We start from the raw sequence: 18,729 nt of genomic DNA on the forward strand, positions 1-18,729 counted from the left end.
CAGTTTGTAGGGCTCCCTTGGGTCTATCAGGGCAGCACAAGTTTGAGGTGGGGACAACTTCGGTGTGGGCTCCATCCTTCGATATAAGGATTTTTTGTAGTGAGGCCCCACCCCAGGGCCAGGGGCCCCTGGGCACAACCTTTTTCCATTTTCCCTGGGAAAGAAAACTCAGCAGTCCAGGTTCCTGATGTCAGTTTGTAGGGCTCCCTTGGGTCTATCAGGGCAGCACAAGTTTGAGGTGGGGACCACTTTGATGTGGGGTCCATACTTCGATATAAGGATTTTTTGCAGTCAGGGCCAGGGGCCCCTGGGCACATCCTTTTTCCATTTTCCCTGGGAAAGAAAACTCAGCAGTCCAGGTTCCTGATGTCAGTTTGTAGGGCTCCCTTGGGTCTATCAGGGCAGCACAAGTTTGAGGTGGGAACAAATTCAGTGTGGGCTCCATACTTCGATATAAGGATTTTTTGCAGTCAGGGCCAGGGGCCCCTGGGCACATCCTTTTTCCATTTTCCCTGGGAAAGAAAACTCAGCAGTCCAGGTTCCTGATGTCAGTTTGTAGGGCTCCCTTGGGTCTATCAGGGCAGCACAAGTTTGAGGTGGGGACAACTTCGGTGTGGGGTCCATCCTTCGATATAAGGATTTTTTGCAGTCAGGGCTAGGGGCCCCTGGGCACATCCTTTGGCCATTTTCCCTGGGAAAGAAAACTCAGCAGTCCAGGTTCCTGATGTCAGTTTGTAGGGCTCCCTTGGGTCTATCAGGGCAGCACAAGTTTGAGGTGGGGACAACTTCGGTGTGGGCTCCATCCTTCGATATAAGGATTTTTTGTAGTGTGGCCCCACCACAGGGCCAGGGGCCCCTGGGCACATCCTTTGGCCATTTTCCCTGGGAAAGAAAACTCAGCAGTCCAGGTTCCTGATGTCAGTTTGTAGGGCTCCCTTGGGTCTATCAGGGCAGCACAAGTTTGAGGTGGGGACAACTTCGGTGTGGGGTCCATCCTTCGATATAAGGATTCTTTGCAGTCAGGGCCAGGGGCCCCTGGGCACATCCTTTTTCCATTTTCCCTGGGAAAGAAAACTCAGCAGTCCAGGTTCCTGATGTCAGTTTGTAGGGCTCCCTTGGGTCTATCAGGGCAGCACAAGTTTGAGGTGGGGACAACTTCGGTGTGGGGTCCACCCTTCGATATAAGGATTTTTTGCAGTCAGGGCCAGGGGCCCCTGGGCATATCCTTTTTCCATTTTCCCTGGGAAAGAAAACTCAGCAGTCCAGGTTCCTGATGTCAGTTTGTAGGGCTCCCTTGGGTCTATCAGGGCAGTACAAGTTTGAGGTGGGGACAACTTTGGTGTGGGGTCCATCCTTCGATAAAAGGATTTTTTGTAGTGCGGCCCCAGCCCAGGGCCAGGGGCCCCTGGGCACATCCTTTTTCCATTTTCCCTGGGAAAGAAAACTCTGCAGTCCAGGTTCCTGATGTCAGTTTGTAGGGCTCCCTTGGGTCTATCAGGGCAGCACAAGTTTGAGGTGGGGACAACTTCGGTGTGGGGTCCATCCTTCGATATAAGGATTTTTTACAGTCAGGGCCAGGGGCCCCTGGGCACATCCTTTTTCCATTTTCCCTGGGAAAGAAAACTCAGCAGTCCAGGTTCCTGATGTCAGTTTGTAGGGCTCCCTTGGGTCTATCAGGGCAGCACAAGTTTGAGGTGGGGACAACTTCGGTGTGGGCTCCATCCTTCGATATAAGGATTTTTTGCAGTGAGGCCCCAGCCCAGGTCGAGGGGCCCCTGGGCACATCCTTTGGCCATTTTCCGTGGGAAAGAAAACTCAGCAGTCCAGGTTCCTGATGTCAGTTTGTAGGGCTCCCTTGGGTCTATCAGGGCAGCACAAGTTTGAGGTGGGGACAACTTCGGTGTGGGGTCCATCCTTCGATATAAGGAATCTTTGCAGTCAGGGCCAGGGGCCCCTGGGCACAACCTTTTTCCATTTTCCCTGGGAAAGAAAACTCAGCAGTCCAGGTTCCTGATGTTAGTTTGTAGGGCTCCCTTGGGTCTATCAGGGCAGCACAAGTTTGAGGTGGGGAACACTTTGGTGTGGGGTCCATCCTTCGATATAAGGATTCTTTGCAGTCAGGGCCAGGGGCCACTGGGCACATCCTTTTTCCATTTTCCCTGGGAAAGAAAACTCAGCAGTCCAGGTTCCTGATGTCAGTTTGTAGGGCTCCCTTGGGTCTATCAGGGCAGCACAAGTTTGAGGTGGGGACAACTTCGGTGTGGGGTCCACCCTTCGATATAAGGATTTTTTGCAGTCAGGGCCAGGGGCCCCTGGGCATAACCTTTTTCCATTTTCCCTGGGAAAGAAAACTCAGCAGTCCAGGTTCCTGATGTCAGTTTGTAGGGCTCCCTTGGGTCTATCAGGGCAGCACAAGTTTGAGGTGGGGACAACTTCGGTGTGGGGTCCATCCTTCGATATAAGGATTTTTTGCAGTCAGGGCTAGGGGCCCCTGGGCACATCCTTTGGCCATTTTCCCTGGGAAAGAAAACTCAGCAGTCCAGGTTCCTGATGTCAGTTTGTAGGGCTCCCTTGGGTCTATCAGGGCAGCACAAGTTTGAGGTGGGGACAACTTCGGTGTGGGCTCCATCCTTCGATATAAGGATTTTTTGTAGTGAGGCCCCACCCCAGGGCCAGGGGCCCCTGGGCACAACCTTTTTCCATTTTCCCTGGGAAAGAAAACTCTGCAGTCCAGGTTCCTGATGTCAGTTTGTAGGGCTCCCTTGGGTCTATCAGGGCAGCACAAGTTTGAGGTGGGGACAACTTCGGTGTGGGGTCCACCCTTCGATATACGGATTTTTTGCAGTCAGGGCCAGGGGCTCCTGGGCATATCCTTTTTCCATTTTCCCTGGGAAAGAAAACTCAGCAGTCCAGGTTCCTGATGTCAGTTTGTAGGGCTCCCTTGGGTCTATCAGGGCAGTACAAGTTTGAGGTGGGGACAACTTTGGTGTGGGGTCCATCCTTCGATATAAGGATTTTTTGTAGTGCGGACCCAGCCCAGGGCCAGGGGCCCCTGGGCACATCCTTTTTCCATTTTCCCTGGGAAAGAAAACTCTGCAGTCCAGGTTCCTGATGTCAGTTTGTAGGGCTCCCTTGGGTCTATCAGGGCAGCACAAGTTTGAGGTGGGGACAACTTCGGTGTGGGGTCCATCCTTCGATATAAGGATTTTTTACAGTCAGGGCCAGGGGCCCCTGGGCACATCCTTTTTCCATTTTCCCTGGGAAAGAAAACTCAGCAGTCCAGGTTCCTGATGTCAGTTTGTAGGGCTCCCTTGGGTCTATCAGGGCAGCACAAGTTTGAGGTGGGGACAACTTCGGTGTGGGCTCCATCCTTCGATATAAGGATTTTTTGCAGTGAGGCCCCAGCCCAGGTCGAGGGGCCCCTGGGCACATCCTTTGGCCATTTTCCGTGGGAAAGAAAACTCAGCAGTCCAGGTTCCTGATGTCAGTTTGTAGGGCTCCCTTGGGTCTATCAGGGCAGCACAAGTTTGAGGTGGGGACAACTTCGGTGTGGGGTCCATCCTTCGATATAAGGATTTTTTGCAGTCAGGGCCAGGGGCCCCTGGGCACATCCTTTGGCCATTTTCCCTGGGAAAGAAAACTCAGCAGTCCAGGTTCCTGATGTCAGTTTGTAGGGCTCCCTTGGGTCTATTAGGGCAGCACAAATTTGAGGTGGGGACAACTTCGGTGTGGGCTCCATCCTTCGATATAAGGATTTTTTGCAGTGAGGCCCCAGCCCAGGTCGATGGGCCCCTGGGCACATCCTTTGGCCATTTTCCGTGGGAAAGAAAACTCAGCAGTCCAGGTTCCTGATGTCAGTTTGTAGGGCTCCCTTGGGTCTATCAGGGCAGCACAAGTTTGAGGTGGGGAACACTTTGGTGTGGGGTCCATCCTTCGATATAAGGATTCTTTGCAGTCAGGGCCAGGGGCCCCTGGGCACATCCTTTTTCCATTTTCCCTGGGAAAGAAAACTCAGCAGTCCAGGTTCCTGATGTCAGTTTGTAGGGCTCCCTTGGGTCTATCAGGGCAGCACAAGTTTGAGGTGGGGACAACTTCGGTGTGGGGTCCATCCTTCGATATAAGGATTTTTTGCAGTCAGGGCCAGGGCCCCTGGGCACATCCTTTGGCCATTTTCCCTGGGAAAGAAAACTCAGCAGTCCAGTTTCCTGATGTCAGTTTGTAGGGCTCCCTTGGGTCTATCAGGGCAGCACAAGTTTGAGGTGGGGACAACTTCGGTGTGGGGTCCATCCTTCGATATAAGGATTTTTTGCAGTCAGTGCCAGGGGCCCCTGGGCATATCCTTTTTCCATTTTCCCTGGGAAAGAAAACTCAGCAGTCCAGGTTCCTGATGTCAGTTTGTAGGGCTCCCTTGGGTCTATCAGGGCAGCACAAGTTTGAGCTGGGGACAACTTTGGTGTGGGATCCATCCTTCGATATAAGGATTTCTTGTAGTCAGGGCCAGGGGCCCCTGGCCACAACCTTTTTCCATTTTCCCTGGGAAAGAAAACTCAGCAGTCCAGGTTCCTGATGTCAGTTTGTAGGGTTCCCTTGGGTGTATCAGGGCAGCACAAGTTTGAGGTGGGGACCACTTTGATGTGGGGTCCATCCTTCGATATAAGGATTTTTTGCAGTCAGGGCCAGGGGCCCCTGGGCACATCCTTTTTCCATTTTCCCTGGGAAAGAAAACTCAGCAGTCCAGGTTCCTGATGTCAGTTTGTAGGGCTCCCTTGGGTCTATCAGGGCAGCACAAGTTTGAGGTGGGGACAACTTCGGTGTGGGCTCCATCCTTTGATATAAGGATTTTTTGCAGTCAGGGCCAGGGGCCCCTGGCCACAACCTTTTTCCATTTTCCCTGGGAAAGAAAACTCAGCAGTCCAGGTTCCTGATGTCAGTTTGTAGGGTTCCCTTGGGTGTATCAGGGCAGCACAAGTTTGAGGTGGGGACCACTTTGATGTGGGGTCCATCCTTCGATATAAGGATTTTTTGCAGTCAGGGCCAGGGGCCCCTGGGCACATCCTTTTTCCATTTTCCCTGGGAAAGAAAACTCAGCAGTCCAGGTTCCTGATGTCAGTTTGTAGGGCTCCCTTGGGTCTATCAGGGCAGCACAAGTTTGAGGTGGGGACAACTTCGGTGTGGGGTCCATCCTTCGATATAAGGATTTTTTGCAGTCAGGGCCAGGGGCCCCTGGCCACAATCTTTTTCCATTTTCCCTGGGAAAGAAAACTCAGCAGTCCAGGTTCCTGATGTCAGTTTGTAGGGTTCCCTTGGGTGTATCAGGGCAGCACAAGTTTGAGGTGGGGACCACTTTGATGTGGGGTCCATCCTTCGATATAAGGATTTTTTGCAGTCAGGGCCTGGGGCCCCTGGGCACATCCTTTTTCCATTTTCCCTGGGAAAGAAAACTCAGCAGTCCAGGTTCCTGATGTCAGTTTGTAGGGCTCCCTTGGGTCTATCAGGGCAGCACAAGTTTGAGGTGGGGACAACTTCGGTGTGGGGTCCATCCTTCGATATAAGGATTTTTTACAGTCAGGGCCAGGGGCCCCTGGGCACATCCTTTTTCCATTTACCCTGGGAAAGAAAACTCAGCAGTCCAGGTTCCTGATGTCAGTTTGTAGGGCTCCCTTGGGTCTATCAGGGCAGCACAAGTTTGAGGTGGGGACAACTTCGGTGTGGGCTCCATCCTTCGATATAAGGATTTTTTGCAGTGAGGCCCCAGCCCAGGTCGAGGGGCCCCTGGGCACAGCCTTTGGCCATTTTCCGTGGGAAAGAAAACTCAGCAGTCCAGGTTCCTGATGTCAGTTTGTAGGGCTCCCTTGGGTCTATCAGGGCAGCACAAGTTTGAGGTGGGGACAACTTCGGTGTGGGGTCCATCCTTCGATATAAGGAATCTTTGCAGTCAGGGCCAGGGGCCCCTGGGCACAACCTTTTTCCATTTTCCCTGGGAAAGAAAACTCAGCAGTCCAGGTTCCTGATGTTAGTTTGTAGGGCTCCCTTGGGTCTATCAGGGCAGCACAAGTTTGAGGTGGGGAACACTTTGGTGTGGGGTCCATCCTTCGATATAAGGATTCTTTGCAGTCAGGGCCAGGGGCCACTGGGCACATCCTTTTTCCATTTTCCCTGGGAAAGAAAACTCAGCAGTCCAGGTTCCTGATGTCAGTTTGTAGGGCTCCCTTGGGTCTATCAGGGCAGCACAAGTTTGAGGTGGGGACAACTTCGGTGTGGGGTCCACCCTTCGATATAAGGATTTTTTGCAGTCAGGGCTAGGGGCCCCTGGGCACATCCTTTGGCCATTTTCCCTGGGAAAGAAAACTCAGCAGTCCAGGTTCCTGATGTCAGTTTGTAGGGCTCCCTTGGGTCTATCAGGGCAGCACAAGTTTGAGGTGGGGACAACTTCGGTGTGGGGTCCATCCTTCGATATAAGGATTTTTTGCAGTCAGGGCTAGGGGCCCCTGGGCACATCCTTTGGCCATTTTCCCTGGGAAAGAAAACTCAGCAGTCCAGGTTCCTGATGTCAGTTTGTAGGGCTCCCTTGGGTCTATCAGGGCAGCACAAGTTTGAGGTGGGGACAACTTCGGTGTGGGCTCCATCCTTCGATATAAGGATTTTTTGTAGTGAGGCCCCACCCCAGGGCCAGGGGCCCCTGGGCACAACCTTTTTCCATTTTCCCTGGGAAAGAAAACTCAGCAGTCCAGGTTCCTGATGTCAGTTTGTAGGGCTCCCTTGGGTCTATCAGGGCAGCACAAGTTTGAGGTGGGGACAACTTCGGTGTGGGGTCCACCCTTCGATATACGGATTTTTTGCAGTCAGGGCCAGGGGCTCCTGGGCATATCCTTTTTCCATTTTCCCTGGGAAAGAAAACTCAGCAGTCCAGGTTCCTGATGTCAGTTTGTAGGGCTCCCTTGGGTCTATCAGGGCAGTACAAGTTTGAGGTGGGGACAACTTTGGTGTGGGGTCCATCCTTCGATATAAGGATTTTTTGTAGTGCGGACCCAGCCCAGGGCCAGGGGCCCCTGGGCACATCCTTTTTCCATTTTCCCTGGGAAAGAAAACTCTGCAGTCCAGGTTCCTGATGTCAGTTTGTAGGGCTCCCTTGGGTCTATCAGGGCAGCACAAGTTTGAGGTGGGGACAACTTCGGTGTGGGGTCCATCCTTCGATATAAGGATTTTTTACAGTCAGGGCCAGGGGCCCCTGGGCACATCCTTTTTCCATTTTCCCTGGGAAAGAAAACTCAGCAGTCCAGGTTCCTGATGTCAGTTTGTAGGGCTCCCTTGGGTCTATCAGGGCAGCACAAGTTTGAGGTGGGGACAACTTCGGTGTGGGCTCCATCCTTCGATATAAGGATTTTTTGCAGTGAGGCCCCAGCCCAGGTCGAGGGGCCCCTGGGCACATCCTTTGGCCATTTTCCGTGGGAAAGAAAACTCAGCAGTCCAGGTTCCTGATGTCAGTTTGTAGGGCTCCCTTGGGTCTATCAGGGCAGCACAAGTTTGAGGTGGGGACAACTTCGGTGTGGGGTCCATCCTTCGATATAAGGATTTTTTGCAGTCAGGGCCAGGGGCCCCTGGGCACATCCTTTGGCCATTTTCCCTGGGAAAGAAAACTCAGCAGTCCAGGTTCCTGATGTCAGTTTGTAGGGCTCCCTTGGGTCTATTAGGGCAGCACAAATTTGAGGTGGGGACAACTTCGGTGTGGGCTCCATCCTTCGATATAAGGATTTTTTGCAGTGAGGCCCCAGCCCAGGTCGATGGGCCCCTGGGCACATCCTTTGGCCATTTTCCGTGGGAAAGAAAACTCAGCAGTCCAGGTTCCTGATGTCAGTTTGTAGGGCTCCCTTGGGTCTATCAGGGCAGCACAAGTTTGAGGTGGGGACCACTTTGATGTGGGGTCCATCCTTCGATATAAGGATTTTTTGCAGTCAGGGCCTGGGGCCCCTGGGCACATCCTTTTTCCATTTTCCCTGGGAAAGAAAACTCAGCAGTCCAGGTTCCTGATGTCAGTTTGTAGGGCTCCCTTGGGTCTATTAGGGCAGCACAAGTTTGAGGTGGGGCAATTTTGGTGTGGGGTCCATCCTTCGATATAAGGATTTTTTGCAGTCAGGGCCAGGGCCCCTGGGCACATCCTTTGGCCATTTTCCCTGGGAAAGAAAACTCAGCAGTCCAGTTTCCTGATGTCAGTTTGTAGGGCTCCCTTGGGTCTATCAGGGCAGCACAAGTTTGAGGTGGGGACAACTTCGGTGTGGGGTCCATCCTTCGATATAAGGATTTTTGCAGTCAGTGCCAGGGGCCCCTGGGCATATCCTTTTTCCATTTTCCCTGGGAAAGAAAACTCAGCAGTCCAGGTTCCTGATGTCAGTTTGTAGGGCTCCCTTGGGTCTATCAGGGCAGCACAAGTTTGAGGTGGGGACAACTTTGGTCTGGGGTCCAACCTTCGATATAAGGATTTCTTGTAGTGAGGCCCCAGCCCAGGGCCAGGGGCCCCTGGGCACAACCTTTTTCCATTTTCCCTGGGAAAGAAAACTCAGCAGTCCAGGTTCCTGATGTCAGTTTGTAGGGCTCCCTTGGGTCTATCAGGGCAGCACAAGTTTGAGGTGGGGACAACTTCGGTGTGGGGTCCATCCTTCGATATAAGGATTTTTTGCAGTCAGGGCCAGGGGCCCCTGGGCACATCCTTTGGCCATTTTCCCTGGGAAAGAAAACTCAGCAGTCCAGGTTCCTGATGTCAGTTTGTAGGGCTCCCTTGGGTCTATTAGGGCAGCACAAATTTGAGGTGGGGACAACTTCGGTGTGGGGTCCATCCTTCGATATAAGGATTTTTTGCAGTCAGGGCCTGGGCCCCCTGGGCACAACCTTTTTCCATTTTCCCTGGGAAAGAAAACTCAGCAGTCCAGGTTCCTGATGTCAGTTTGTAGGGCTCCCTTGGGTCTATCAGGGCAGCACAAGTTTGAGGTGGGGACAACTTTGGTGTGGGGTCCATCCTTCGATATAAGGATTTTTTGCAGTCAGGGCCAGGGGCCCCTGGGCATATCCTTTTTCCATTTTCCCTGGGAAAGAAAACTCAGCAGTCCAGGTTCCTGATGTCAGTTTGTAGGGCTCCCTTGGGTCTATCAGGGCAGCACAAGTTTGAGGTGGGGACAACTTCGGTGTGGGCTCCATCCTTCGATATAAGGATTTTTTGCAGTCAGGGCCAGGTGCCCCTGGCCACAACCTTTTTCCATTTTCCCTGGGAAAGAAAACTCAGCAGTCCAGGTTCCTGATGTCAGTTTGTAGGGTTCCCTTGGGTGTATCAGGGCAGCACAAGTTTGAGGTGGGGACCACTTTGATGTGGGGTCCATCCTTCGATATAAGGATTTTTTGCAGTCAGTGCCAGGGGCCCCTGGGCACATCCTTTTTCCATTTTCCCTGGGAAAGAAAACTCAGCAGTCCAGGTTCCTGATGTCAGTTTGTAGGGCTCCCTTGGGTCTATTAGGGCAGCACAAGTTTGAGGTGGGGCAATTTTGGTGTGGGGTCCATCCTTCGATATAAGAATTTTTTGCAGTCAGGGCCAGGGCCCCTGGGCACATCCTTTGGCCATTTTCCCTGGGAAAGAAAACTCAGCAGTCCAGGTTCCTGATGTCAGTTTGTAGGGCTCCCTTGGGTCTATCAGGGCAGCACAAGTTTGAGGTGGGGACAACTTCGGTGTGGGGTCCATCCTTCGATATAAGGATTTTTTGCAGTCAGTGCCAGGGGCCCCTGGGCATATCCTTTTTCCATTTTCCCTGGGAAAGAAAACTCAGCAGTCCAGGTTCCTGATGTCAGTTTGTAGGGCTCCCTTGGGTGTATCAGGGCAGCACAAGTTTGAGGTGGGGACAACTTCGGTGTGGGCTCCATCCTTCGATATAAGGATTTTTTGCAGTCAGGGCCAGGGGCCCCTGGGCACAACCTTTTTCCATTTTCCCTGGGAAAGAAAACTCAGCAGTCCAGGTTCCTGATGTCAGTTTGTAGGGTTCCCTTGGGTGTATCAGGGCAGCACAAGTTTGAGGTGGGGACCACTTTGATGTGGGGTCCATCCTTCGATATAAGGATTTTTTGCAGTCAGGGCCAGGGGCCCCTGGGCACATCCTTTTTCCATTTTCCCTGGGAAAGAAAACTCAGCAGTCCAGGTTCCTGATGTCAGTTTGTAGGGCTCCCTTGGGTCTATCAGGGCAGCACAAGTTTGAGGTGGGGACAACTTCGGTGTGGGCTCCATCCTTCGATATAAGGATTTTTTGCAGTCAGGGCCAGGGGCCCCTGGCCACAACCTTTTTCCATTTTCCCTGGGAAAGAAAACTCAGCAGTCCAGGTTCCTGATGTCAGTTTGTAGGGTTCCCTTGGGTGTATCAGGGCAGCACAAGTTTGAGGTGGGGACCACTTTGATGTGGGGTCCATCCTTCGATATAAGGATTTTTTGCAGTCAGGGCCAGGGGCCCCTGGGCACATCCTTTTTCCATTTTCCCTGGGAAAGAAAACTCAGCAGTCCAGGTTCCTGATGTCAGTTTGTAGGGCTCCCTTGGGTCTATCAGGGCAGCACAAGTTTGAGGTGGGGACAACTTCGGTGTGGGCTCCATCCTTCGATATAAGGATTTTTTGCAGTCAGGGCCAGGGGCCCCTGGCCACAATCTTTTTCCATTTTCCCTGGGAAAGAAAACTCAGCAGTCCAGGTTCCTGATGTCAGTTTGTAGGGTTCCCTTGGGTGTATCAGGGCAGCACAAGTTTGAGGTGGGGACCACTTTGATGTGGGGTCCATCCTTCGATATAAGGATTTTTTGCAGTCAGGGCCTGGGGCCCCTGGGCACATCCTTTTTCCATTTTCCCTGGGAAAGAAAACTCAGCAGTCCAGGTTCCTGATGTCAGTTTGTAGGGCTCCCTTGGGTCTATTAGGGCAGCACAAGTTTGAGGTGGGGCAATTTTGGTGTGGGGTCCACCCTTCGATATAAGGATTTTTTGCAGTCAGGGCCAGGGCCCCTGGGCACATCCTTTGGCCATTTTCCCTGGGAAAGAAAACTCAGCAGTCCAGTTTCCTGATGTCAGTTTGTAGGGCTCCCTTGGGTCTATCAGGGCAGCACAAGTTTGAGGTGGGGACAACTTCGGTGTGGGGTCCATCCTTCGATATAAGGATTTTTTGCAGTCAGTGCCAGGGGCCCCTGGGCATATCCTTTTTCCATTTTCCCTGGGAAAGAAAACTCAGCAGTCCAGGTTCCTGATGTCAGTTTGTAGGGCTCCCTTGGGTCTATCAGGGCAGCACAAGTTTGAGGTGGGGACAACTTCGGTGTGGGCTCCATCCTTCGATATAAGGATTTTTTGCAGTGAGGCCCCAGCCCAGGGGCCCCTGGGCACATCCTTTGGCCATTTTCCCTGGGAAAGAAAACTCAGCAGTCCAGGTTCCTGATGTCAGTTTGTAGGGCTCCCTTGGGTCTATCAGGGCAGCACAAGTTTGAGGTGGGGACAACTTCGGTGTGGGGTCCATCCTTCGATATAAGGATTTTTTGCAGTCAGGGCCAGGGGCCCCTGGGCACATCCTTTGGCCATTTTCCCTGGGAAAGAAAACTCAGCAGTCCAGGTTCCTGATGTCAGTTTGTAGGGCTCCCTTGGGTCTATTAGGGCAGCACAAATTTGAGGTGGGGACAACTTCGGTGTGGGCTCCATCCTTCGATATAAGGATTTTTTGCAGTGAGGCCCCAGCCCAGGTCGATGGGCCCCTGGGCACATCCTTTGGCCATTTTCCGTGGGAAAGAAAACTCAGCAGTCCAGGTTCCTGATGTCAGTTTGTAGGGCTCCCTTGGGTCTATCAGGGCAGCACAAGTTTGAGGTGGGGAACACTTTGGTGTGGGGTCCATCCTTCGATATAAGGATTCTTTGCAGTCAGGGCCAGGGGCCCCTGGGCACATCCTTTTTCCATTTTCCCTGGGAAAGAAAACTCAGCAGTCCAGGTTCCTGATGTCAGTTTGTAGGGCTCCCTTGGGTCTATCAGGGCAGCACAAGTTTGAGGTGGGGACAACTTCGGTGTGGGGTCCATCCTTCGATATAAGGATTTTTTGCAGTCAGGGCCAGGGGCCCCTGGGCATATCCCTTTTCCATTTTCCCTGGGAAAGAAAACTCAGCAGTCCAGGTTCCTGATGTCAGTTTGTAGGGCTCCCTTGGGTCTATCAGGGCAGCACAAGTTTGAGGTGGGGACAACTTCGGTGTGGGCTCCATCCTTCGATATAAGGATTTTTTGCAGTCAGGGCCAGGGGCCCCTGGGCACAACCTTTTTCCATTTTCCCTGGGAAAGAAAACTCAGCAGTCCAGGTTCCTGATGTCAGTTTGTAGGGCTCCCTTGCGTCTATCAGGGCAGCACAAGTTTGAGGTGGGGACAACTTCGGTGTGGGCTCCATCCTTCGATATAAGGATTTTTTGCAGTGAGGCCCCAGCCCAGGGCCAGGGGCCCCTGGGCACATCCTTTTTCCATTTTCCCTGGGAAAGAAAACTCAGCAGTCCAGGTTCCTGATGTCAGTTTTTAGGGCTCCCTTGGGTCTATCAGGGCAGCACAAGTTTGAGGTGGGGAACACTTTGGTGTGGGGTCCATCCTTCGATATAAGGATTTTTTGCAGTCAGGGCCAGGGGCCCCTGGGCACACCCTTTGGCCATTTTCCCTGGGAAAGAAAACTCAGCAGTCCAGGTTCCTGATGTCAGTTTGTAGGGCTCCCTTGGGTCTATCAGGGCAGCACAAGTTTGAGGTGGGGACAACTTCGGTGTGGGCTCCATCCTTCGATATAAGGATTTTTTGCAGTCAGGGCCAGGGGCCCCTGGCCACAACCTTTTTCCATTTTCCCTGGGAAAGAAAACTCAGCAGTCCAGGTTCCTGATGTCAGTTTGTAGGGTTCCCTTGGGTGTATCAGGGCAGCACAAGTTTGAGGTGGGGACCACTTTGATGTGGGGTCCATCCTTCGATATAAGGATTTTTTGCAGTCAGGGCCTGGGGCCCCTGGGCACATCCTTTTTCCATTTTCCCTGGGAAAGAAAACTCAGCAGTCCAGGTTCCTGATGTCAGTTTGTAGGGCTCCCTTGGGTCTATTAGGGCAGCACAAGTTTGAGGTGGGGCAATTTTGGTGTGGGGTCCATCCTTCGATATAAGGATTTTTTGCAGTCAGGGCCAGGGCCCCTGGGCACATCCTTTGGCCATTTTCCCTGGGAAAGAAAACTCAGCAGTCCAGTTTCCTGATGTCAGTTTGTAGGGCTCCCTTGGGTCTATCAGGGCAGCACAAGTTTGAGGTGGGGACAACTTCGGTGTGGGGTCCATCCTTCGATATAAGGATTTTTTGCAGTCAGTGCCAGGGGCCCCTGGGCATATCCTTTTTCCATTTTCCCTGGGAAAGAAAACTCAGCAGTCCAGGTTCCTGATGTCAGTTTGTAGGGCTCCCTTGGGTCTATCAGGGCAGCACAAGTTTGAGGTGGGGACAACTTTGGTGTGGGATCCATCCTTCGATATAAGGATTTCTTGTAGTGAGGCCCCAGCCCAGGGCCAGGGGCCCCTGGGCACAACCTTTTTCCATTTTCCCTGGGAAAGAAAACTCAGCAGTCCAGGTTCCTGATGTCAGTTTGTAGGGCTCCCTTGGGTCTATCAGGGCAGCACAAGTTTGAGGTGGGGACAACTTCGGTGTGGGGTCCATCCTTCGATATAAGGATTTTTTGCAGTCAGGGCCAGGGGCCCCTGGGCACATCCTTTGGCCATTTTCCCTGGGAAAGAAAACTCAGCAGTCCAGGTTCCTGATGTCAGTTTGTAGGGCTCCCTTGGGTCTATTAGGGCAGCACAAATTTGAGGTGGGGACAACTTCGGTGTGGGGTCCATCCTTCGATATAAGGATTTTTTGCAGTCAGGGCCTGGGCCCCCTGGGCACAACCTTTTTCCATTTTCCCTGGGAAAGAAAACTCTGCAGTCCAGGTTCCTGATGTCAGTTTGTAGGGCTCCCTTGGGTCTATCAGGGCAGCACAAGTTTGAGGTGGGGACAACTTTGGTGTGGGGTCCATGCTTCGATATAAGGATTTTTTGCAGTCAGTGCCAGGGGCCCCTGGGCATATCCTTTTTCCATTTTCCCTGGGAAAGAAAACTCAGCAGTCCAGGTTCCTGATGTCAGTTTGTAGGGCTCCCTTGGGTCTATCAGGGCAGCACAAGTTTGAGGTGGGGACAACTTCGGTGTGGGCTCCATCCTTCGATATAAGGATTTTTTGCAGTCAGGGCCAGGGGCCCCTGGCCACAACCTTTTTCCATTTTCCCTGGGAAAGAAAACTCAGCAGTCCAGGTTCCTGATGTCAGTTTGTAGGGTTCCCTTGGGTGTATCAGGGCAGCACAAGTTTGAGGTGGGGACCACTTTGATGTGGGGTCCATCCTTCGATATAAGGATTTTTTGCAGTCAGGGCCAGGGGCCCCTGGGCACATCCTTTTTCCATTTTCCCTGGGAAAGAAAACTCAGCAGTCCAGGTTCCTGATGTCAGTTTGTAGGGCTCCCTTGGGTCTATCAGGGCAGCACAAGTTTGAGGTGGGGACAACTTCGGTGTGGGCTCCATCCTTCGATATAAGGATTTTTTACAGTCAGGGCCAGGGGCCCCTGGGCACATCCTTTTTCCATTTTCCCTGGGAAAGAAAACTCAGCAGTCCAGGTTCCTGATGTCAGTTTGTAGGGCTCCCTTGGGTGTATCAGGGCAGCACAAGTTTGAGGTGGGGACAACTTCGGTGTGGGCTCCATCCTTCGATATAAGGATTTTTGCAGTCAGGGCCAGGGACCCCTGGACACATCCCTTTTCCATTTTCCCTGGGAAAGAAAACTCAGCAGTCCAGGTTCCTGATGTCAGTTTGTAGGGCTCCCTTGGGTCTATCAGGGCAGCACAAGTTTGAGGTGGGGACAACTTCGGTGTGGGGTCCATCCTTCGATATAAGGATTTTTTGCAGTCAGGGCCAGGGGCCCCTGGGCACATCCTTTGGCCATTTTCCCTGGGAAAGAAAACTCAGCAGTCCAGGTTCCTGATGTCAGTTTGTAGGGCTCCCTTGGGTCTATTAGGGCAGCACAAATTTGAGGTGGGGACAACTTCGGTGTGGGGTCCATCCTTCGATATAAGGATTTTTTGCAGTCAGGGCCTGGGCCCCCTGGGCACAACCTTTTTCCATTTTCCCTGGGAAAGAAAACTCTGCAGTCCAGGTTCCTGATGTCAGTTTGTAGGGCTCCCTTGGGTCTATCAGGGCAGCACAAGTTTGAGGTGGGGACAACTTTGGTGTGGGGTCCATCCTTCGATATAAGGATTTTTTGCAGTCAGGGCCAGGGGCCCCAGGGCACATCCTTTTTCCATTTTCCCTGGGAAAGAAAACTCAGCAGTCCAGGTTCCTGATGTCAGTTTGTAGGGCTCCCTTGGGTCTATCAGGGCAGCACAAGTTTGAGGTGGGGACAACTTCGGTGTGGGGTCCATCCTTCGATATAAGGATTTTTGCAGTCAGGGCCAGGGACCCCTGGGCACATCCTTTTTCCATTTTCCCTGGGAAAGAAAACTCAGCAGTCCAGGTTCCTGATGTCAGTTTGTAGGGCTCCCTTGGGTCTATCAGGGAAGTACAAGTTTGAGGTGGGGACAACTTCGGTGTGGGCTCCATCCTTCGATATAAGGATTTTTCCAGTCAGGGCCAGGGGCCCCTGGGCACATCCTTTTTCCATTTTCCCTGGGAAAGAAAACTCAGCAGTCCAGGTTCCTGATGTCAGTTTGTAGGGCTCCCTTGGGTCTATCAGGGCAGCACAAGTTTGAAGTGGGGACAACTTCGGTGTGGGGTCCACCCTTCGATATAAGGATTTTTTGCAGTCAGGGCCAGGGGCCCCTGGGCACATCCTTTTTCCATTTTCCCTGGGAAAGGAAACTCAGCAGTCCAGGTTACTGATGTCAGTTTGTAGGGCTCCCTTGGGTCTATCAGGGCAGTACAAGTTTGAGGTGGGGACAACTTTGGTGTGGGGTCCATCCTTCGATATAAGGATTTTTTGTATTGAGGCCCCAGCCCAGGGCCAGGGGCACCTGGGCACATCCTTTGGCCATTTTCCCTGGGAAAGAAAACTCAGCAGTCCAGGTTCCTGATGTCAGTTTGTAGGCCTCCCTTGGGTCTATCAGGGCAGCACAAGTTTGAGGTGGGGACAACTTCGGTGTGGGGTCCACCCTTCGATATAAGGATTTTTTGCAGTCAGGGCCAGGGGCCCCTGGGCACATCCTTTTTCCATTTTCCCTGGGAAAGAAAACTCAGCAGTCCAGGTTCCTGATGTCAGTTTGTAGGGCTCCCTTGGGTCTCTCAGGGCAGCACAAGTTTGAGGTGGGGACAACTTCGGTGTGGGGTCCATCCTTCGATATAAGGATTTTTTACAGTCATGGCCAGGGGCCCCTGGGTACAACCTTTTTCCATTTTCCCTGGGAAAGAAAACTCAGCAGTCCAGATTCCTGATGTCAGTTTGTAGGGCTCCCTTGGGTCTATCAGGGCAGCACAAGTTTGAGGTGGGGACAACTTCGGTGTGGGCTCCATCCTTCGATATAAGGATTTTTTGCAGTGAGGCCCCAGCCCAGGTCGATGGGCCCCTGGGCACATCCTTTGGCCATTTTCCGTGGGAAAGAAAACTCAGCAGTCCAGGTTCCTGATGTCAGTTTGTAGGGCTCCCTTGGGTCTATCAGGGCAGCACAAGTTTGAGGTGGGGACAACTTCGGTGTGGGGTCCATCCTTCGATATAAGGATTTTTTGCAGTCAGGGCCAGGGGCCCCTGGGCACAACCTTTTTCCATTTTCCCTGGGAAAGAAAACTCTGCAGTCCAGGTTCCTGATGTCAGTTTTTAGGGCTCCCTTGGGTCTATCAGGGCAGCACAAGTTTGAGGTGGGGACAACTTCGGTGTGGGGTCCATCCTTCGATATAAGGATTTTTTGCAGTCTGGGCCTGGGCCCCCTGGGCACAAACTTTTTCCATTTTCCCTGGGAAAGAAAACTCAGCAGTCCAGGTTCCTGATGTCAGTTTGTAGGGCTCCCTTGGGTCTATCAGGGCAGCACAAGTTTGAGGTGGGGACAACTTCGGTGTGGGCTCCATCCTTCGATATAAGGATTTTTTGCAGTCAGGGCCAGGGGCCCCTGGGCACAACCTTTTTCCATTTTCCCTGGGAAAGAAAACTCAGCAGTCCAGGTTCCTGATGTCAGTTTGTAGGGCTCCCTTGGGTCTATCAGGGCAGCACAAGTTTGAGGTGGGGACAACTTCGGTGTGGGGTCCATCCTTCGATATAAGGATTTTTTGCAGTGAGGCCCCACCCCAGGGCCAGGGGCCCCTGGGCACATCCTTTTTCCATTTTCCCTGGGAAAGAAAACTCAGCAGTCCAGGTTCCTGATGTCAGTTTGTAGTGCTCCCTTGGGTCTATCAGGGCAGCACAAGTTTGAGGTGGGGAACACTTTTGTGTGGGGTCCATCCTTCGATATAAGGATTTTTTGCAGTCAGGGCCAGGGGCCCCTGGGCACAACCTTTGGCCATTTTCCCTGGGAAAGAAAACTCAGCAGTCCAGGTTCCTGATGTCAGTTTGTAGGGTTCCCTTGGGTGTATCAGGGCAGCAAAAGTTTGAGGTGGGGACAACTTCGGTGTGGGGTCCATCCTTCGATATAAGGATTCTTTGCAGTCAGGGCCAGGGCCCCCTGGGCACATCCTTTTTCCATTTTCCCTGGGAAAGAAAACTCAGCAGTCCAGGTTCCTGATGTCAGTTTGTAGGGTTCCCTTGGGTGTATCAGGGCAGCACAAGTTTGAGGTGGGGACCACTTTGATGTGGGGTCCATCCTTCGATATAAGGATTTTTTGCAGTCAGGGCCTGGGGCCCCTGGGCACATCCTTTTTCCATTTTCCCTGGGAAAGAAAACTCAGCAGTCCAGGTTCCTGATGTCAGTTTGTAGGGCTCCCTTGGGTCTATTAGGGCAGCACAAGTTTGAGGTGGGGCAATTTTGGTGTGGGGTCCATCCTTCGATATAAGGATTTTTTGCAGTCAGGGCCAGGGCCCCTGGGCACATCCTTTGGCCATTTTCCCTGGGAAAGAAAACTCAGCAGTCCAGGTTCCTGATGTCAGTTTGTAGGGCTCCCTTGGGTCTATCAGGGCAGCACAAGTTTGAGGTGGGGACAACTTCGGTGTGGGGTCCATCCTTCGATATAAGGATTTTTTGCAGTCAGTGCCAGGGGCCCCTGGGCATATCCTTTTTCCATTTTCCCTGGGAAAGAAAACTCAGCAGTCCAGGTTCCTGATGTCAGTTTGTAGGGCTCCCTTGGGTCTATCAGGGCAGCACAAGTTTGAGGTGGGGACAACTTTGGTGTGGGATCCATCCTTCGATATAAGGATTTCTTGTAGTGAGGCCCCAGCCCAGGGCCAGGGGCCCCTGGGCACAACCTTTTTCCATTTTCCCTGGGAAAGAAAACTCAGCAGTCCAGGTTCCTGATGTCAGTTTGTAGGGCTCCCTTGGGTCTATCAGGGCAGCACAAGTTTGAGGTGGGGACAACTTCGGTGTGGGGTGCATCCTTCGATATAAGGATTTTTTACAGTTAGGGCCAGGGGCCCCTGGGCACATCCTTTTTCCATTTTCCCTGGGAAAGAAAACTCAGCAGTCCAGGTTCCTGATGTCAGTTTGTAGGGTTCCCTTGGGTGTATCAGGGCAGCACAAGTTTGAGGT

Source organism: Lonchura striata, chromosome 6 (assembly GCF_050655825.1).
Source record: "Lonchura striata isolate lonStrDom1 chromosome 6, ASM5065582v1, whole genome shotgun sequence".
In the NCBI taxonomy this organism is placed as follows: Eukaryota; Metazoa; Chordata; class Aves; order Passeriformes; family Estrildidae; genus Lonchura; species Lonchura striata.